At 38.0% G+C, this 23475-nt stretch overlaps 1 protein-coding gene across 8 annotated transcripts in view; it reads right to left on the bottom strand.

Annotated features, from left to right (window-relative positions):
* Positions 1 to 21421, bottom strand: part of tenm2a (teneurin transmembrane protein 2a) — a 361970-nt gene extending 340549 nt beyond the window's left edge. For 5 of the 8 annotated variants that reach the window (XM_055177251.2, XM_055177253.2, XM_055177255.2 and 2 more), the window contains exon 1: positions 20923 to 21420. The gene's annotated coding sequence lies outside the window, so the exon portion shown is untranslated. Of the gene's footprint in view, positions 1 to 20922 lie in introns of all 8 variants that reach the window. The other 3 variants (XM_055177260.2, XM_055177256.2, XM_055177252.2) reach the window with 2 other exon arrangements.
* Positions 21422 to 23475: the final 2054 nt, after the last annotated feature.

Below are 23475 nucleotides of genomic sequence, written 5' to 3'. Positions count from 1 at the left end.
ACCCATAAACTGCAAATTTTTGCTTACACCTACAATGTGGCAATTTTAACATGCTATAATAAATTATCTATAAGGTATTTTGAGCTAAAACTTCACATATGTACTCTGGGGATACCAAAGATTTATTTTTTATCTCAGAAAAGTCTTGTGTAATTAAGTTGTTTGTGTGTCTGGTCAGGGGCTGAGAGCCGAACGTTCGCGTTTTTACCGGTCGCGGTGTTGAAAAATGTTCAACTTTGGGAAAAACGCTGTGTTTTAACAATAGCAGTATTTCCATCCAAAGACTACAGTAACCATGTTTTTTTACTGTAGTAAAACCATGGTTAATTTTCATAAGGGACTTCCTCATAAACTGGCACCAAATGCCAAAAATGTCAAAAACATTCGGTAAATGTGTTTCCATTGCAGTTCGGATGTTTTGTTATCGGATAAGAAATTTATCCGACTCAGTTCAGCACATATGTTTTTTATGTGCATTTTTAACATTTATGTGCATCTTGGAATTTCCATCCAGAGTTTTTTATGTGATAAAATGAGCATAAAAATAGGTGGATGAAAACATGCCTAATGTCACTTTCGACTCAGCCGTCCAATTAGAGTAAAGGATGGGCTGGACAAATACCACACCAACCAACCAGCTCATCGTAGAACAGCTGATAAACAAAACAGAAGGATCATTGCGACCAAAGCATTCAGCTGAAGAAACGCAGCCAAGCACCCACAGTCGGCATTTATGAATAAGCGGTGGACACGGGCCCTTAAGATCAGAATGCTTCTCTTCTTCCTGTAAATGATGAAAAACAGAAGCGAGTATTGTTTTTGAGAGTCAATCTTACTGTTTTAGACAGTGCTTTGCTTAAAAATGTACGAAATTCTCTTTAGATAATTGTGTTTTTAGTAGTAGGCCTAAGTGTACTTAACGTTTTTCTTGCTTTTTGTCAGAGCTCTTTGACACAATATGTAAAAAGGCCCACATACAGCATTAACGATATGTGGTAATTAAATAACTGTAAAAAGTAGTCCTGGTATCTGATTTTACCTTAACTAAAAAACACCAAATTTACCTGAATTTATCCTATACAGTAGGTAAGGCATAATTGCAAAATAAACCCTGACAGGATAATCAGTGCCCCGACACCAAGCTTATTACATGGTGTACCAGACACGCTGTCAGTTTGTGTGTTGCTCAGCAACGTGCAACACTTGATTCAGCATTGGTTTCTATTGAAACTATTTTCCTTAGTGGTAGAAAATTAAAAAAATAACTGGTCCAATATTAACTTCTTGTTTACAGGACTGTTTTATAAAAAGCAACAACACACTTGCCATCATGCTGTTGAACTGAACATTAGCACAGCTTGTCTCAGCCTCAGAGAAAAACACAGTGTGCCATGCAATGATAGTCTATTTCTCTGAATAAATGTGTTAACAGACAGCACCTTTGCTAAAGCTAAACAATCAATCACATCTAGAAGATGAGAAATACACGGCTGTCAGAATTTATAAACTGTGAAGTGTGTTTGAAGCCTGAAATGTTTCTATATGCATGCGTGGGCTGTAACAAAGCTCTCTGGCCATTAACTGACCCCAAAGATAGCTTTGTTAATCTGACAAATCCCTTAACACTTACACCATCACAAAACACACACACAGTTTACATGTATGTATGTAGAGACAGATTTTTTATGCTAGTTTTTCTTTTTCCTTGTTTGAAAGAGATTGGAGTGAACATTTTAGGCGTTCGCTATAAATTGTGTGTGAAATAGCGTGACTGAAGGACCGGCTGCGTGTAATTCTATTGAGGAGCCATTCTGAGTACACAGGAAAATCTCCTGTCCCTATGGGACCAGACCTAATCAAGCACTGCGAAACCAGCAGGATTAACAACGTCACAAACCTAACCCTGACTTCATCTCAGCCCTAATTAACATTTCTGTCAAATACTTCATGAAAAATACTTCACAAGACTGCATTTTATGTAACATAGTCCTATTTGTCTTTCTTGACATGAACTGCCTTAATTAAGACTGCGCTACTGTTGCGCAGTTTATGGAAAACACCATTCACCATACACTTTAATTGTATCATTTAAAGGTGCTTTAAGCGAATTCACGCATTTTAGACCATAAAACATTTTTTGTTACATAAAGCAAACATCTCCTCACTATCTGCTTGCTCCCTGTCCGCTGATCAAACTGTAAAAAAACGCGATCTCTGTAGACAGCCTAGGCTCCACAAACTGCAATAACAACAAAGTGGCCAAACCTACCACCAGAAACGATAACAAAGTGTTCCAGCCAATAAACGACAAGAAGGTTTGGGGTGGGGGTTGGGCGCGTTCATGAAAGCACGGAAGGGAGGGGGAGGAGTTAGCTATGCTCCGTTTGTTTGAAAACAGTTCAAACATCAACAAAAAGTGACGTCGCACAGATTCGCTTAGAGCGCCTTTAAGCTTAAAATCACCATGAAATTGAAATTAAAATCGTAATATTGTGGTTTTTTATATTTTTATTATCTGTGAGCTTCAATATTTTTTAAGAATCCATGTCCAGTGTTGCCAACTTGGCGACTTTGTCGCTAGATTTAGCGACTTAATGCTGCGTTTACACCAGGCACTTTTGAGGCGTCAAAATCGCGTGTACCGCGCCTAGTTTGCCGTTATTACAGTTTGAATGCATTTTGTCTCTGACTTGCGTCAAATGATTGGAAATAGCAATCATTTGACGCAAGTCAGAGACAAAATCTGCTTCTTGTGGGAGGAGCAAGTGCTATGCGGTGGTCTGTTTGCAAGATGGCTGATGTTGACCGTGCATTCATCAAGAGAGTTACCGGTTTGTATTTGGTCACCTTACTATAGGGGGGAAAATAGTAAAAAAAAAATGGCGGGAATGCCGCGGTCGATAAACGTCACGTGACTAAAAAGTGAAATGTGTATTTACAACTTACCAGGTTGCCCAATGTCCTCACCTGACATTCTTCCAAGCGAGGTCCTTTTAATTCCTGTCTCTTTAAAAATAAGAACTTGTGTTGTATAACTCCGGGTGACTGCTCACGGACAATATCAAGCGTTCCTTCAAGTTAAATGAGTGACTCCGGGCAGGGCTGCCGCCACAGCAGCAAGCAGGCTCCTGATTGGTTAACACGGCGCGAAAATCCGCCAAATGTCAAATATTTAATTCGGACGTCAGCCGCAAATTCGTGTCAAACATAAAATGCACAAAAAGCACCATTCGCACGTATCGGAATTGCGTCTACCGCTCCAAACGCGTGTCAACGCACCTTCACATTGACTTAACGTTGAAATCAGTCGCGCTTGACGCCTCTACCACGGCTGGTGTAAACACAGCATAAGACCTCTTTGGCGACTTTTAGTCTTTAGTGACTTTTTGGATGATCCGTAGCTTGAGATCTGTATACATTTCGTGTGCATTTACAATAATTCATCTAGGTAGTGTCAATACAGTTAGAATGCAAATACGATGTGATGACGCCACTGATATGCTAATTACGTAATAACGTAATCTGGTGACATTTAGGGACTGTCCAAGCAGCCTACTTTCCATTGAAAATAGTTGACAACACGATTAGCAAATAGCAACATGACCCAACTTCCAATGATCCAATCAATTCTCTATATGGACAAATTCAAGTCCTACCTTTTTTTCTAAATCAGAAGCCATTACATTTAGAAATATGTCACAACGGGGAAAAAAAGGCAATCACTTCTTCCTTTCATGACTTTAAAGCAGCCTAATGTAAAGGTTTAAGTTCCTGATAACAGAATTTTGGGGGGTGTACTAACCCCCACCTATATTCACAAACTCAACTACTTTTCATAAAATGTTGTTTCTTGCAACCAACAAAATAAATAATTTTGATTTCATGTGGACTTTAAAGTGTCCAATACTAAAACTAAAACAAATGGTCTAAAATATTTACATTATACACTTACCTATAATACGCACACATCACAGACATTGCATGTAGTATGTCTGAAAGAATGTAAACCCATTAAGAATTGAATTAATTGTGTGAATTTGCCATGTGGTGGGTCTTTTGGTAATTTAATAAGAGGTTTTTGTAATGCAGATCACTACAGTATAAGGTAATCTCAGGGGTCGAGAATAAACACAGCGGGTCGACCCAATTGTCACAGCTGTTGTTAAAACACCATTTATAAAAATGTGCATTAAGAATTCCTCCAGTTTGATTCTGTGTAGATTAGCAACAATTCATAATTCATTAACCTTGGGTGACTTTACAGTAGGCTATAGATGAATACTTTATCATTTCAGTTCAGCGCAGCAGTGCGAAGGTCAGCTGCGTGATGTGTCACGACATCACTTCCTCCAGGAGCCCAGGTCCATAGTGACACTCCGTTTCACAGCTCCTTGTAAAATAGCACACCTTAAGTCCCTTCCATACACCTTAGATCTTTGTAAAAAACCTAAGACCTTTGTAAAAAACTTATTAACTTACACAAACAAGCCAATAGCATGACAACAGGTTAAGTGCACCCACTACCTGCATTGTTTAGCATTCGAGTCTCTAAAGAAATTGTTAAAAAGAGAGATTTAGCATTGAACACTGAAATGACTCACACAATTAGAAATTGCAGCACGTAAACTGAGCATTACAATAGATATTTGGAAGATGCAGAAGACTAACACGACCATGCATAACATGCTAACGCTGTACAGCTATGTTCATACAGGAGCCAGTCACCTGCATTAGCTCTTTAAATTGCAGTAAGTGCACTCAATTACATCATATGAACATATGCTGCTCTTTGCCATCATTTGTTCATCAATTACCACATCACTAGATAACTTATTCAAGCATTTCTTTTACATGATTTTCTGTTTGATTTAAATCTATTTACAGGCAGTAATAGTGAAATGTTATTTGTGGCAGGAACATAGCACTGAACTTCAAGAACATGATGCAACTATAAGGAGCCTTATTTGCATAATAAGAACTTGATACAAATACTGAAAGCACTATTGCAGTACACTGTTTAAACAGATTGCATGTGGTTAGTGAATATGATGCAGGTTTTTGCACCGAAGTGTTGCATGCAAAAGTGGTGGTGCAACTGTTTAGTAAATTATCCCCTGAGACTGTTGTGTACAGAGGAGGAGAGACAGAGATTTTGCTTGGTGGCGTGCGAGTCTGCAGGGTAGGAGTGTAAGGGGCTTTTTGAGGGGTAATAGATCAATAGAGACACTGAAGTGAGTCTGTGCCCCTATGGCTGCAATATAGCACTAAGAGATCGTTCACACACGAACACACACAGACACACATACACACACAGACGTGTGCTCAGGGCAAGCTAGTGGGCTCATCAAATACGAAGACCTATTACATGAGCAATCTATAGGGCGCCAAAATGACCTGCTGGCTATGAGACACAAAGTATTTAAAATAGCACCCTTGTCAGCAAATATCGAAATCGATCGGCATGTAAATTCAATAAGAACCTCACAGAAGTGGCTTTTTGTGTGTAAATGACTAGCTGTTGCTTTAGTTTATCACTTACAATTTTCACTTTGCAATTTTCTTATGCATGCAAATATTGATACAGCACAAGAGTCCCGTTCCCTCACTCAATATCTCGCGAACCACAAAACAGACCACATAAACACACTGGACAATGCGAAACGCATGTGACGCATGAAATGCGTGTGTGCGATTACGCACAAATCCACAATCTCACAACAAGCTTACTGCTCAACGGCACACACACATTCAAATCCTGACCCAAAAACTGAAGACTTAAGACAAATTAGCACCTGCCTATTTAATTACAGCACTGACTTAATTAAAATCCTGAGGATTAAACACCACTAAGAGGCAGAAGAGCTCAAAAATACAAATACATACACGCAGGCCCATACTGTATGTAGCACTGTACTGCAAATATGTTGTCGTTTCTTAAAAGCTAATACTTCATAATTGTAGACCATACAAATTTTAAGTTGAAAAGATGCAAAACCCAAAGCGTTTTGGTGACTTACTGATTATATGCTTTTGAGTGACACAACCATAAGGCAGATTAAGGAAAGGTAAAGCAAAAAGAAACTTCAGCCAGATGATGAAAACAAATTCTGTAGAGCAAGAATTCAAGGGAAGGATGTCTCAACCCTCAATAGAATTCCTACTTTAAGTAACTTCAACATGTAAGTGATAATCCCTGAGTAAATGTACTTGGATAGTTAGCATGCTAAACTGTGACAGCAGTGACCTGCACTGTGACAAAACTAGCACTGCCTGAAATGTTTAAATGGCAAAACGTGCCAATGATAAACTTAAGTGACAATGCAGCAATGGCCCGAATCGGGCAAGTGACAGTTCTGTCAACTGTCCTGAGCCTTGTTCATGCTTGCCCCGGGCCATCGGGCACTCCATATTGTCGTGCCCTGCTTTAATATCTTTGTGCAGGCATTTATCAAGCTTTCACTTACAGTAGGTTGGAGCAGACTCGGAAAAGTGTTTTTATTCTAAAATTTACAATATCTAAAAATTCATATGCAGACAGGTTTAGGGTTTCTTTAGTTATACAGAGAGTTCATTACAGAAACTGTCAACTAACATTTTTTTTAAGATTGACAATATGATTTATTCTGTCCTTCACATGTTGTTACTTTGTAAAAGGATCACAATCCATAAAATCCATACATTTATATGTAGAAGATTAGAGAATTTAGTTGTTTTCAAACTGGGGGGGGGGGGTGATGCCGGGATGCCCAGTTTTATAACATTTTTATACATAATTCATAAATTATGTGCAATTAAACCTCAGAAAATAGTCCTACATTATATAATTTGTTAATATATTTTGTTTGTTTTAAATTCTAAGTTTGAGATTGTCTTATGTCAAGAATTTTATTTGGGGGGGGTGCAGAGGAATGCACCGTACACGAGAGGGTGCACGCTGAAAAGTTTGAGAAACACTGCTGTGTATAGAAGATGTGATAATAGAAGTAACCATATTAGAGTTCTCAACGGGTAGTGTCGGCCCGACAAACCCGACGGGACCTGCGGGTTCGAGTCAAAAATATAAGCAAATGACTCGGATCAGACCTCGGGCTTAATCTTTTCCGTTCAGTTAAAAAACATGTATTAATCATCGCTGCTGTTCACCATAAAGAACGTCTGGCTGATGTGTGTAACGTGTATCATGGAGAGGGGCGCCTTTAGCCTGGAGAAGAATATGGAGTTGGTGAAATGTAAACTTGCTGCAGGTGAATTAACTGTCCCTACTACAGGAGGGGTAGCCACTGGCTGGGTACATGTTTGAGTTATTTTTATTAATTATTGTGTGATTTTAATTTAAGGCATATTTATATAGTGTATTTATATATTTAAAGTTTATTGTTACAGTTGTTTGTATTGTAAAAAGGCATGAACATAATCTCAGGTTGATTTGAAATCCCGTCTGCTGGTCATGATAATACGTGTATGAGAAGATAAGGGGGCGGGCCCCGGGCTGGGGTTCAGGCAGATAATTCATGTTAATGTGTCGGGTAACATCGGGTCCAAGCTTTGAAAGCCACGGGCCGGTCGGGTTGTAATTTTTTAGGCCCGTTGAGAACCCGTTGAGAACTTGGGTATTTTGTGATTTCGCCATTTAAAGGCGGGGTGCACGATCTCTAAAAACCAATGTTGACATTTGAAATCACCTAAACAAACACTCCCCTACCCCAATAAAATCTGGACCTTCAACCCAACCCAGGCAACAATGTCGGTTAGTAGACACGCCCCTTACTGCAGATTGGCTAAGTGTGTTTTGGTACTCGGCTCGACTCCCATTTCCAAAACGTTTCTCAAAAGTCATGCACCCCAAACAAATTCTGGCCAGGGTCCAGATTTAAACCCACATGAGCACTATATCTCAACGTGTCTAAAAAAACACATTCTAACAGCTAGGCCACTACTCCTAAAAAGTGCACTTTTGGCCTAAACATTTAACAGTTGTTTCCCCATAGCAAATGAGAACAGACGATAACTAGATGCAAACTGAAAACCAATGAGTTAGAGAAGAAAGGAGAAAAAAACAATTTACCTGTTCTGTCATCAGTGGTAATAGAAGCATTAAAATTCAGCGGCATATCTCCGACTCGAAATGCTCTTTACCTTTTCTGCACCAAAACCAAACTGCTGCACACTTCCATATCAATATTTTACTGCCTGCTTAATGTGAATTTAATGATACCAATCTCCGATTTAACGTCAGTGTGTTCTGTAATGGAAGGCTCTCAGTGGGAGAGAGCTGGAGAATCATACAGTAAGATGCAGGAGAAGACGCCAGAACACGAGATACAGTGAACCCGGCAAAGTAATCACATGGTCTTCCCGCTACAAGAGTAAATCAGGCACAACATTTAGAAGTCTGCTGTATGTGAACAAAGCCCAGGAGGTAGTTAAGTCTGGATCTTAATGAGCTAATTAGGTTTGTTTAGGCAGCTTTTACATGCTGCTGGTAATGAGGGAATGAGAGACAAATTTTTATGCCAAAGAGGGGTGAGGGGGGCATGGCAAGAGAGTAGTTCTAGAGACACAAAGTACTGAATACTTAAAGGATTAGTACATTTTCTTTAAAAAAAATCGAGATAATACTCACCACCATGTCATCCAAAATGTTGATGTCTTTCTTCGTTCAGTCGAGAAGAAATTATGTTTTTTTGAGGAAACATTCCAGGATTTTTCTTATTTTAATGGACTAATGGACCCCAACACTTAACAGTTTTAATGCAGTTTAAAATAGCAGTTTCAACGGAGTTTCAAAGGACTCTAAACAATCCCAAACGAGGCATAAGGGTCTTATCTAGCAAACCGATTGTCATTTTTGATAAGAAAAATAAAAAAATATGCACTTTTAAACCACAACTTCTCGTATATCTCCGGTCATGTGACGCGCAGGCGCGACCTCACGTTATACCTCATTAGGTCAAGAGGTCACGGAGGACGTATGCGAAACTAAGCCCCAGTGTTTACAAGTGTGGAGAAAGAGTACCGTTCCGACGTTGTTGTATGTGTAATGATACTAATTGATGTCTTTGTGTCAGTTTATTGTTTAAAATGGTCCGCAAGTGTGCGTTTCACATATGTAACACGTGACCTTTCCACGGCATTACGCAATTACGTGAGGTCGTGCCGGCGATAGACAAGAATTGTGGTTTAAAAGTGCATATTTTTTATTTTTCTTGTCAAAAATGACAATCGTTTCGCTAGACAAGACCCGTATGCCTCGTTTGGGATCGTTTAGTGTCCTTTGAAACTGCTATTTTAAACTGCATTAAAACTGTTAAGTGTTGGGGTCCATTAAAGTCCATTAAAATGAGAAAAATCCTGGAATGTTTCCCCCAAAAAACATAATTTTTTCTCGACTGAACAAAGAAAGACATCAACATTTTGGGTGACATGGTGGTGAGTAAATTATCTGGATTTTTTTTAAAGAAAATTGACTATTCCTTTAACATCAAGCTACAGCATTAAACATTCCCAAACTATTGTCTGTGCCGTGCCATTCGCAATGAGTCCGACCCGGATATTTATGTTCTTTTAAGTTTGGAAACTCAAGAGTTGTTTTATAACAATAAAGTCTTAAAAAAAAACAAAGGATTATCCCAGTACACTTCTTTTGTTAAGTATGCTAGAGTTTCTGAAGATGTTCATAATAGTGTACGGTTTCGTTTTTTTTTTTATAGGTACAATGCGTGCACTATTAAATTTTGATTTGACAAAAATAGGTCTCTGTGACGTCAAAAATGTCTGTAGAAATTACAGTATTAATGGGTATTACTGGCAACTAGCTGCCAGTAACTTACTGTAGATTTTACATTTATGTTATTTACTGGCAACATTTTGTTCAAAGTTAAATGAACATGAAACATTTTTGACTTTATCTTCTACAGTACGTTACTGGCAACCAGCTGCAAAATTACAGCAAATTTTTTAGAGTGTACTTGTTTCCGACCAATAGCCACAGACTGAGTTTTCATGTCACCTGTGCACTGATATTCAACACACACACAAAAGAAAAATTACTAAACCACATGAACATTATACTCGCTGTCCACTCTCACACAAATGCCAAAATGAAAATGATCACATCCTCTATCGAAATGTATCTTTAACTTATATTAAAAATACTCATCATTTTCTGTGTCCTTCACTGTCTAATAAGACCATCACAAACCAGTAGTGCATTATTAATGAAGCATTCATAAGAACTGTGATCTTAGATGGCTATACAGATTCACGTGTGTGCTAAACAGGAAGTCTTATCTTTCATTGCAGCTTACTCTGATGTGTCTGTGTGTGTGCACATACAGTATAGTTTAGATCAGGCATGTAGGGCAGACAAACATGCACACACATTCATTTATCCACAAGCAAGGACACAGCCACAGACCCAGAGAAGGTCATCACATACAAAACACCCCCAGTTAGGAGGTAAGATCTTTCTCCTCTAACTCTCTGAAGTGCAGGCCAGATAGTTTGCGCGTGATGTGTTTGGGGACAGGGTGTTCAGAGGTTAAACTTGTATTCCTGAAAGTGTTCCCAGCAGAGATTAATCATTTCGGTCCTGGACGCATCATTGCAATCATAAATCATTGGACCTGACCTCTCGTTCCTTTTTCTCTGTGATATTACCGAGGAGCAGAGAGTAGTGAGATTGCTCTCAGTGTGACGCTTGACACAGATGGTTAGCACCTTACTTGGTGTTCAAAATGCATGTAGTTCAAATCAGGTAAATAGGAAAACAGCCAATGCATACTAACTGTCTACCTGGCGAAAGGCACGTTGTAGGATGTGGTCTCATTCCATGGCAAATACATAAGTAAGCAAAATGAGTTCCACAATCATTGTTTACTTAAAGTTGCCATTAAAATATAAAGAAAAAATATTATTTGTTTTGTTACATAGTTTTTTTTTACAAGTTACTTATCTGTGAGCTTCGTTAGTTTTTTAAAATTCATGTGCCCTCATAATCTTTAAGCAAAAACGCAAATCTCCTCCCCTTCTCAAAACGATCTCTCTTTACTATCGGTCATATGGTATGGCAGGTGGGCGGTAGGGGTGGGAATCGCTTGGACCCTCATGAATCAATTCAGAATCGATTCTTAGGATCCCGATTTGATTCAGAATCAATTCTTGCGTACAAATTTGCATATCTGTGACATCATTACGTCACATTTGCTCTCAATGCCAGGTTAATGTTTGTGCTTTTGCTACTAGTCTCTGAACTGTCATATACTGTACTTTAATGCAACTAAGGGATAAATTATGTCATTCTTATATACATATATGTCCTGTTTCTGTTGTAAGACATTAAAACCGGTAAATATAGTAATTAAACGTGACATATTAATTCTATATGTTAACCGGCATTAACTTCCACGAACTGACTAACGTTAAGCGTCTAATCATCATCATTATACACAGTGATTGGCAGTATCACTGTATTTATATAATGCAGCGCACCCAGCGACTGAATAACAAACTATGTGCATATTTTTACAGAAGTATATTCATGTTATATCTAAACAGTCAGCGGATGGTTTAGGACAGGGGTGTCCAAAACATCGATCGCAAAGGTAATACCGGTAGATCGCACATAACTGCTGCTCCACGCGCGAAATTGTCATTATGGTCTTTTAGAGTAATTGTGATACATGCAGGTCTTTTTGAGTTGCTGCGCCTTTCTTCTCAAATGTGTTTTGCCAGGCCACTCCAGCTCAGTCGTCTTTAACTTCCAAAATTCACAAGGATGCGCATTCTTGCCTCACGCATGAGCTGATCCACGCGCACGGTGTGTGTGTTTGTGTGATCGAGCAAACGAGAGAGAGAGAGAGAGGCAGCGTAGTGTTGATTTGTTTGCTTCTGATAATGTTGTAATTTTCTAGTTTGTTTCACTAAACCGCATCTCCGCTATTTTAAGGAGTTAAGGATTTTTTTTAAAACTCCTCAAAAAGAAGAGAGTAATGGTGACAGCCCTAAATTCAATGTAGAGATATATGCAGTATAGTCCTACAAGCATTTAAAGTTTTCTTTCTCTTCTGCTCTTGTAAGCTCCGCTATGCGCTCGTGCAGTGCGCGCTCTCTTAAGTTGTCCGTGTGCATCACCGCTCCCCCAGTTGAGTTCCCCCTTTTGGTTCTGATAACGTGACATTATTATTTTGTAAACTAACATTTAAGAATCGATTCTTGACATTTGTGAATCGATTCAGAATCGGCCCACGTCCGAATCGAAATTCATCTAAGAATCTATTTTTTTGTCCCACCCCCTAGTGGGCGGCTCCGAGAGAAGATCGCTGCGATTAGCAATTAGCAACACGACCCAACCTCAAACGATCCCATCAGATCACGATGGAGAATTTCAAATCCAGCCCTGCCTTATTTTATTTCAGAAGCTGGTTTCACTTGAATATACATCACCACAGGGAAAACTGATTTGTTATTGTGTTTTTTTTTTTCATTTCATGAAACAGCACCAAATCAAATAGTTTGACTTTGGTGTAATCTTTCCAAAGGTAGCTGCAACATGTACGCTGCAAAAAATGATTTTCAAGAAAAAAAAATTTGTATTTTTGTCTTGTTTTCAGTAAAAATATCTAAACATTCTTAAATTAAGAAATAATTCTAGTTTTTAGACCAAATATATGTAAAAATTAAAGCGATTTTGTGCATAAAACAAGCAAAAAAATCTGCCAATGGGGTAAGCTAATTTTTCTTGAATTTTTCTTGAATTTAGTGTTTAAGAAAAATTTTCACGTTTTTTTGCTTACCCTATCGGCAGATTTCTTTGCTTGTTTTATGCACAAAATCGCTTAAATATGATATTTTTGGTCTAAAAACTAGACTTATTTTCTTGGGTCGTTTTGCTCATCAAGAATTTTTAGATATTTTTACTGAAAACAAGACAAAAATATGAAATGTTTTCTTGAAAATCATTTTTGCAGTGTATGTGGTCTTTAGTAAACAGAAATAGTCAATTTAATTTAGCATTGAAATCAACTAAATGCACATCATGTCGCAATGTCTACAGTATATAATATAGTATATTATTTTATGAATTGGCTAAATTCATACGAAGTGAATCATACAAAAACATATGATTATAAAAAAAAAAACCTGCCACTAACCCCAACATCACAGGGGCAAAAGCAAATTGTACAAAAATGTTTTTATTATTAGCCACCTCGTAAAATATGTACCAATGAGATATCTTTGTCAATATGCAACAGGTTCAAGTAGGCATATGTTCATGTTGAGCAGCCCAGATGTTAAAGACAAACAAATAAATAATTAAATGGCTATCTGTGATAGTTTTATTGAATTTTTTTCATTACTTAACATACTGCATGATCAGTATATTACACTGCCTACAGGGAATTATTTTTCATTATCTTCATTTATCTTTTAGTAAATTTAAGAGTTGCACACAACAATTAGATCTGTGTTGACTATAATCAGGATAATGATCAGAGAAAACAAAACCTTGAGGGAAAAAATGCCCAAAAGATTTTTTTTTACCGTTGACTGATGATTTAAATAATTTAGTTAACATAGATAAAAAACTAAAATAAAAATTTAGTTTTTTATTTAATACGTCATCTTTATTTATTAATGTGCTTGAAAGCTAGACAAATTCTGATTAAACACTCAACTAATCAGCAAACATCCATATCTTATAAAGCGCAGATGCTTTATCCCAATCTGTTTATAATGAATATGCACTTATGTCTTTAAACAGAACTATAAAAACAGTTTTTAACTGAATAAATTAAATCACCCTGTCAGTTCATGTAATTACTTTTGATTCGAGTCTCATGAGATGTTATCTGATCTGAAGCCCTAAAAACTGTCTCTCTCCCTCGTTCACATTATCAATTTTTTCAGCATTGTTGTTTGTACTTTGTCTCCTCTTACAAAAAGATTGGTCATACATTACATCACAGTGTTGCATAATGCCAATTGGTCAAAACAGTGTTTATTGTCAGCTAAATGTAATATGTCAGTGACTTCTAATCAAAAGATAACACTTTACGAATTAAAAAAAGCATTTTAATGAAAAATGTATCCTTACAATGTTGCCTGATACACATGTCTAAAAAAGCCCTTTAGCCATAACTATATGCAACTATATATCTCAAACATTATTGCCTAAATATGACATAAAAACAATGTGCAATTTTTAAATTGTTATTATTGAAGTTAAGGACAAAACCCTTGTGGCAGGGCATTGTGGAAGAAATACTCAGCTGTCAGGCACATATATGTAATAACCAGTCCCTCTTGTCCTCTGTTTTTCTACACAAGCACGTACACCAGTACAAGTAGAATTGAATGTGATCCACTATCCCTGAAGCACTGCAAATTAAACCCACAACAAACCACAACAGCAGCGGCTACAGGGCTACAGCACTAGATGGGATAATGAAAAGAGACAGAGATACCGTAAACCATGGAATAAGCTTTAAATCATATCAATAAAAAGTATGAATTTCAAGAAATTGTAAATAAATAAATAAATCTGTGTCTGATAAGCATTTACAGTCAATGCAACAGAGGTGCATAACTTAAGACTGAACATTATTTGAGTCCCATCAGCCTCACCCTGCCGGAACAGGACAGCCATTGCCAGGAATCACAGGCGGATGATGGTTTTGGGAAGCTCGGCTGTAACTCAGCACCAATGTGTGCCAATGGAGAGGGGTATTGGACAGGGCAGGCACCGGTGACAGATGCCTAGAGGGACCTTCCTCTCTAATACAGGCTGAAGATAGCATCCTGGGCCACAGCCAAATCAGCATTGAGTTTACACTTGCAATGAGACTCCATCAATCAGGAACTCTCTTACTAAGATCTTAAACCCTTGTTTATGTACAAGTGCAAACACACACATACAGAAATGTCTAGTTTATTATCTCTGTGAGGACATTTTATAGACATACTGTTTTTATTACTGTACAAACTGTATATTATCTCAGTATACTATCCTCTTCCCCCTAACCCAACCCCTAAACCTAACCTTAAAGATTTAGGATTCAATTTCATATTGCTAGTCGGAGGCAAGACATATTTATAATTTAGGTAGAGGAAAGTTTTCATTAGGGCTGTGAAGGTGGCAGTATTTTACCACTGTGAAGGTAATGCACCAACCACGGTGGTGCGGATGTTATAGAGTCTGTGTGTGTGTGCATATAGGTTTATATATAGTGCATACATATATTTCCAAATATAAAGTGAGGATCAGATATACATTTCTTATAGGAATAGTCTACCCTTTTGCCATATTAAACTATGTTATTACCTAAACGAATTAATACATATCTATCTTTTTTCAATGCGTGCACTATACAGCGCGTCGTGAATGTGTTAGCATTTAGCCTTGACCAATTTATTCCTATGGTATCAAACAGGGAAGCCACCAAACACTTCCGTGTTTTTCCTATTTAAAGACTGTTACATCAGGAGTTATACCAGTAAGTATGGTGCCACAAAATAAAACTTTTTTTTGGTACCATAGGAATGAATGGGGCTAGGCTAAATGCTAACACATTCACAACGCGCTGTACAGTGCACGCATTGAAAAAAGATAGGTATGTATTAATTCGTTTAGGTAATAACATAGTTTAATATGGCAAAAGGGTAGACTATTCCTATAAGAAATGTATATCCACAGCGCGAGCGTCTGCAGACTGCGCGCGCACCTCGTCCGTTTGGGGAGGTGTTTATACTCGATGCACAGACTGGGTGCCGGTGTGATGAGACGTCATGCTCGGCCAGATTCGCCTGTAGCTTGTGCTTTTTGGGTTGTGGAGCCGCGTGCAAAGTTACAAAATTTGACATGCACACCGCCAAGCAAAATAGGGTCATGCACTCAACGTGCACTACAACCTACTCCGCCTTGACGTTATTTTCTGCCACGCGCACCCTCGCGTTTGTGTGGACGTGTCAATTATAAACAAGGCTTAAAGCTACACTGAAGTTGGCAGTTTGATAAATGCAAGTTAAATCTTCAGTTTAATCTTTGGTGCTTCAATTTTAATATTTGTGTGCAAATGACACATAAGTTCCTGTAGAGATAACAATACACATTCTCCTTTTTTTTTGTCCAAATAAATGAAAAGCATGTCATCAATGTCTTCTCTCTTGCTGTATCAAAATCTCACCTAGCTTTCCTCAGAGATGGTCCAAATAATGTGCTTAACATCAAGTCAAATTCAGTTTGTGCATGATTACATGATACAGTATAACAATTTTGTTAATACTGTATCCTAAATTGTGGATATTAAGCTATATATCATATGCTGAAGTAAATTTCTGGAGTGTTAACAATTAAAAGAAAAAACAACAACAACCGTGAAGAACCGCAAACCGAACTAAACCGTGGGCTTTGTGGACCGTTCCCCACCCCTATTGTCCAGACCTTGTTGCTTTTATAAAATTTTCTTAAAATAAAAATTACCGATGTGCATCATGCTTTGAGCCCTGATTGATAGGCAAATGGAAGTGAGAAGGACTGTTCTTACAATGTTTCTAACAGTAAGCCTCCAATTTGCTGTTAGGATCTAGGTTGTGGATTTGACACCATAACCTAATTAAAGTTTATCAAAAGCAACCTGAGCTGCACCGAGGTAAGCCGAACCTATTCCGGTCTAACTAGTACTGAAAACCATTGGCCATTAGCTCAATGGTCACCACTGGTCCAACCTGTCATTAAGAAATATTGCGGAAGGTGACGGTTGCAGAATGGCAGGACAAATATCATTCACCAGTGCTATGATGTTCTCAGCTGTGTGTGTGTGTGTGTGTGGTTTAGAGGCATTAGGGTTATTATACTGTACACCTCAACCCAACCCTGTAATCTCTTAATCTGCTGAGGGCTGGAATCACTGTCTACATCTGTCAAAGTGCTGAACAGAAGAGAGGCCATACACCTAATGTGTCAACGCCCAGGTTGCCTTCCACACACACACACACACACAATCACATAAGCATTCTGCTGACTTACTGAAGGAGGCAGAATTTCAAATCTGGTATCTTATGTCACCTCAGTGGCCAAAACAGGGACCACCACGCATTCACGCATCCCAGCACTCATAACACATCTCGACTGCCCAAACATACACTCCAGCCCCCAACACATAAGCTACCCCTTCCCACCATCTATCTGGTCCCATTCCCAGCTCTCCTTCACACATGGCGGTCCTGGCCGAAGGACGCAGGACTAGCGGGAGGTAGCTTGATGATAATGATGCAGACACTCCTATAACTGCAAATGGACTACAGCAGCCAAGCCAATATATTCACACGAGCACACACATACAGGCGTGAACCAGAGTTTTGCCTAACAAAGCTAATTGGTTGGACAGGGTCAGGCTTATGTTGTCAGTAATGAAGACTGATGCTGTTGTGTGTCCTCAAATGTTCTGGGTAGAAGCTGGGGATGGTATAAATAAACACTGTCAGCACTAACCCAGATCTGAAGCTATGTGAACACACATAAAAAGAGGATACCTGCTGTCATAATAATACACACATTTTAGAAAGCTATTGTGGTCCAGTAGCCATGGTAGTGGTAAAAATAACAGTTTACAAAAATCAAAGCTGTAACTTAAAAGATAAGCATGAAAGTAGTCGCCGCTTTTAGTCTTCAGGGTATTATCTGCATGGACAGGATTAGTTTTTCCAAACAGTAGAGTTTAAACTATTAACATAAGTCGTCTGTGACATGTACTGATTTAGAAAGTATTTGGACCTCTGTAGTTTTTACTAAGATGGAGTGTCTATTGTTTGGATGTTGGCATTATTAAAGGTCATGTGCTCTGGATGTGTGCATCATAAAACCTACCAAAGACTTATACAAGACTTGAAGTGTTTGGTTCCAAAACGCGATAAACGCCTTTTTTTTTATAAATGAGTTACCACCAAAATCAGTATTGTATCAGGTCAGTATTAAAAGGTAAATTTAATTTTATGCAAAATCCGATATCCGCTGTGTTATTCTGTCATCTTTTCTCCCTTTTTTCCCAAAACGCAATAAACGCCACGCCTTCTTTTCTGCAGAATGCAGTAAATCCGCTCAACAAGTCACATTTGGCAGCCAGGCAAGATTTTAATGATCCTTAGGTAACATTAAATATATTCATTTTATACCATAACATTAGCTCGATGTAATGGTTTATTCGCTTTTGATTCTTTGCAGAAGTCTACCGGAAGTTAAGTTTGGTCCACAAAAGCCGTTTATGTTGTTGCCGCAAAAACGTCCATATAGGGATCATAATTTTACACTGATTTGCATAAACCAAGGAAAGAATGAAATACTGAGGATTATATCTGATCCCGCCACTACAATAGATGTTATAAGGAGGTTGTGATCGGACCCTCTTTATTGATTTCTTTTTTTTTTTAATGTCAGATGGAATGCCAGCACTGGAAAGTTAGAAAGATGGTCTAAATCCATAATGGCAATGCTTAAAAAGCCGCCAGATGAATGTAACTTTAGTCGCAGTATATTTTAAGAAAGTCAAAATAAATCAGGAAAAGCATTGTGAAAAATAATATATCACATCACAAACATTAATGTCCAGATGGGACTGGATTTCTCAGAGGATCCCTGTGTTAGCCAAAAAAACAATAGGTAATTCGTTTCGTAATTGTTTTGAGGCTTCACGAGAAAACAAAGACTTGTTTGGAATCCCAAGGATGGTTAAGTGGACACGGTACACGCACACACATTTTTAGTCCGCATAAGGTCTTTCAATCATACAGTAAAACAAGAAGAGACTTAAATGGACATTCGAACCAGTTGGACATTTGTTGCTGTTTGTCAACATGTCTTTGCACTTAGTGTGAAAAATGAGACTCTCGCAAAGCGAGGCTCTAGGGTACAGTCGGATGCAAACAGAAGGAGTTTACATTCAGCAAAGGTGCTTAGCAAAGCCGGGTTGAACGGAGCATCTGCTCTCATTTTGGAGTTTGTGGAGAGAGCCACGCTGCTCGCGGCCCAAAGAAGGCAATGAGCCAGTGTGTGAGCTTAAGGGGGTTAAGGCCACACAGACCCGCTAACCGAGAGAGTGACTGAGAGTGAGACTGTTAAGTGTGATCGGCTCTTCGCTGCCTGCTTTGCAACGTTAGCAGGATTTACACTGTGCCAACTGGGCCAGTCTGAGGGATTGCATATGACATGCACGGCTGTCCGACATTAATTCTGTTTAGTGGCTCAGACCATGTGGGCGTAGTGTGTTGACTGAGTTATCTACACATATAGTGTTTACATCCAAATATCCTGTCTGGTTTAACACACACACAAACCCGGAACCAAAGTCTGATAATGATGTTTGGCAGGTGCCAACTGGACTGTGGGATAAGCTGTCAAGGTCTTCATCACCTTGAACTGTGTATGCATGCGAGTAATGTACCTGGATGTCTCCCTGCATCCAAATCCTACAACACAGTAAGAAGTACACGAAAAACATGCTTGAATATTCAGTATTTATGATACAGCAAGCCAATAATACCTGCATGATGTACTGCTGAGATTTTAAAGTGTGTACTGAAAAAAGCGTGTGTGTGTTAAGAGTAAGGGGTTGGAGGGAAACACATTTGCCAGATTGATTGTCTGTATCTGTAAAGAAGACTGAAGAAGATTTGACTCATTTTGCTCAAGCATCACACGTTCTCACGTCTTTGCCCTAAGCGGATCTCTCTGCTCCGTGTCCATTAGATTTAGGCTCTAATTGAGAGATATGGTACATGAGAGAGGGATTAGATGGAGTAAAGGAACAGGGGAAGATAGAAGGAATGGATGAAAGCCTGAGGCCCGACGGGGAACCTTCATCTCTTGATCTTTTCCATCTATCGTCTGACCGCCTCCCCTTCTATTGCGGCACAGCAATCATAAGCACATTTACTTACCGACTTTAAACTCCCCATAAAGCATGGAAAAGGAAACATCCTGACAAAAGTTATGTGCAATAAAGTGCAAAACACATATTTGCCATGAGCAGTGGAGTTACTTTATATTCTACTTCAGTAACTACAGAAATTGAGAGGAAGACATGCATAGAGATGAAAGAGAAGAATTTTTTTAACTTAAAATGAGTTCGAAGTCAATGCTAAATGTCATAGTGTTTAAGTCTATATAGAGCAACATTAACATTTATTTAACATCTGTGATTTACAGAGAAACAATAACTTATGAATTTGAAGCAACCTGATAATAAGTAGCCTACTGTACACCATAAAATATTATTATTTTTCACTTAGGCACATAGCAGACGACCCCAGAAGTGCATAATCCTTTTAAGACCTCAAAAACAGTGAATATAGTTTGTCATAAATTGTGGCAACAACCGTCTCCTCGTGCAGAAACACTAATAGGCAGTCGTTGAAGTGTCGTTTCTGACCTTATTGAGCATATAGACTAACATTAATTGTAGTTTTAGTATAGCTATTCCTGTGTTTTTCGGCTGACATGACTTTATGCGTCGCTATCAAAAGGGAAATAACAAGTGAACAGGCGATTCACATGAGATGGACAGTGATGGTATGCGGCTGCCCAGTTCAAGGTTGCCTCGAATATATTTGCAAAAATACATCTATAAAACCCTAACAAACTAAACGCTATACTCGAAAGATGCATGCAAACTAAAAAATTGTCACCGCAACCCCTTTGAAACCGACATGCCGTTAAATCGCCAGAACTAATGAGGAAGGATGAGGATGATGAAACCAGCGCGACAGATCCACGGTACCAGCACTAACATCCCACAGCAGGGTCTTTTAAATAAAATGATTTGTTATTAAGCTTCCACCGTTGTTTTTCTAGCATTCGTACAAGTGTTGGAAAGCACAGCGTGATGCGCAAAAGCGCGCAGTGTTTGGCATAGAAATGTAAGATCTTACCTGCGCTGAACAGCCTGTTCATTTCCCGAAGGAAACTTTTATGTCCCTCCAAACGCCAACCCGACGAATCTGTACTTTTCTACAGGTAAATGAAATTCCTTTAAACGTATAGCACTTAAAAGAAACAGATAACGCATGAAAGCGTAATACAGCGCTGAAGGAACAGTCAATGAGACGGCGGTGTCCGTTGGTTACCGATTGTTTTAAATGCGCACTCGTTAAAGCGCGGCAAGATCGCGAGGCTCTACAACCGTTCGCTTTGATTAAAGGCAAACGGAGGCACGCGCTGAATGCGCACAGCGGGCTGAGGGAGATTGGACGCTACCATTCACAGCAAGAGAGTCAGGGAGAATTCTGACCGCATCCGCGTGCTTTCTGATACACACGATTGAAAGCTCAACACATCTGTACAAACGGATACATATTCGCGTTGACGTGAGTTACCGGTTGACAGATAGCACGTGAATCGAGTTGCTATGCTGCTTTTATTTTCTTGACGGGCTCTTGCCTCAGGTGAATGCCCCGCACGCGGCTGCACCTGCCTGAGATGTGAGGAGAATTAAAATCAGCTCTTTTTCTCATCCAGATCTAACATGAACATCTCTAAATCTCACATTTGGAATTATTAAAATGCAATTAGCTATTTTATTTTAGTTTTGGCCGTTTGATGTATCATTTAGAGAGCAGAATGCTATGTTGTCACACATTTTACTCACATGATAGGTTATCAGATGTGGTCTAATACAGCATAAAATCTTGCATAAAATACTAATGCTATTTACTGTACGCCCAGAAAAGTTCCTTCAACTTCTAAAGCATAGGGTAACTTGCTGCCCTAAAATTTTTAATTTTGCCTTGTTGAACAAACAAGTAACTTTTAATTTAAATCTACTTAAAGGGGACATATCATGAACATCTGACTTTATCCATGTATAATTGGGTCCCCAGTGCTTCTATCAACCTAGAAAATGTAGAAAAAGCAGTAACTTAGTTTTGGTAAACTATTCCCTGCAAGCATGTGAAAAAATAGGTAATTGAAATTTGGCTCCTCTTGTGATGTCAGAAGGGGGTAATACCGCACCTTAAACTGCACTTTCCAACCAAGGCACTGCCATTGAGTGATCAGAGATCAGCTCATTTGCATTTAAAAGGATTTAAAACTGCACATTTTTGCTCACACGTACAAAATGCAATTTTAACATACTATAATAAATTATCTATATGGTATTTTGAACTAAACTTTACATATATACTCTAGGGACACCAAAGACTTTTAGGCAATTAAAATGTTTGTTCACTGCATGTAAAATATCTTGTTCCAGCAATATATTCTTGTTAGATTAACAAAACATTTGCTGTTCTACAAATGGTCAGTTAACAATATGAGAAGCTTCATGTCACATTTCTTTATTTTAACATAGTTTTATTAAACTTATAATCTTAAGAGTAGTCTTTGCCTCTCAAAAAAGCTTGCAATGCAAAGGTAACATCAAGTAAAGTAAAAGTTTTAACTTCACACAGAGACACTCAACACACTCAATAGTGTAATCAAATCTCATGAGGTGAAAACATGAGTTCTTAACTTCACCAAAAAAATAATAAGCAACAATGATAACAAAAACAACTGCAGTAGTATAAATTAAAATAACAAACAGCAAAACAACACTCACATAACAGTAGCAGTTAATTTATACATGCTGCAATGCATGATGTGTAACATTTTAAAATCCAGATTTTTAAATAAGCTAAAATAAATTGATTCAACTAAAAATTTCTTGTTGAATAAGATAAATAATTTAATTTGTGCATTAAAACTTAAACACTTGAGTAGTGGAGGAAATATTTCAGGGTTTAGGTTTGGTGTATTAAATTGGGTTAAAATATAATGAGGGTTAACTGTGTTGCTCGGGAGAAAAGATAAAAGTTATTAAAATGTAACTAAAACAATAAATTGACATAAAGGTAACCTGCACTGTAAAAAAATACTTTGCTCCCTTAAAATTTTTTGTTAAATCAACTCAGATTTACAAGTCATGTCAACAGAGATGAGTTGTCACAACTTATAAAATATAGTTGAGAAAAGTCTAATTTTATAAGTTATAATTCACCTGTAGTTATAACAACTCAACTTTAGTCAAGATAAATAATAGTAAGTTGAAATGACTTGTAAATCCGTGTTGATTCAACAAAGAATTTTAAGGCAGCAAAGTATTTTTACAGTGTGCTGTTTCATAGCTTATACCGTAAACATTATAAAGCACAAAAAAGAAAAAGGTAACACAAACATTGAAGTACTGTATGGTTTACAAAAAGATAATTCATAAATCAAAAACATGAAAAATGACAGATGATAGGTTTCACAAAAGGATATTTTATAATTATTAAAATATGAACAATACGCTCAATTGTCATCTAAAACTACTGTATGATATTAGCATACAAAAACACTGCTACTTAATGCAACATACAGCCTAATCCCACAGGGAAGTTTATTATATGAGGTGGACAATTCGTATGAATTTTAACAAGGTAAATCATTAAAAAAATTATGAT

The sequence above is a fragment of the Misgurnus anguillicaudatus genome, chromosome 16 (assembly GCF_027580225.2).
Source record: "Misgurnus anguillicaudatus chromosome 16, ASM2758022v2, whole genome shotgun sequence".
NCBI classification, from domain to species: domain Eukaryota; kingdom Metazoa; phylum Chordata; class Actinopteri; order Cypriniformes; family Cobitidae; genus Misgurnus; species Misgurnus anguillicaudatus.
The sequence above is the reverse complement of the archived record's forward strand: the minus strand, read 5'-3'. Positions and strand labels throughout refer to the sequence as shown.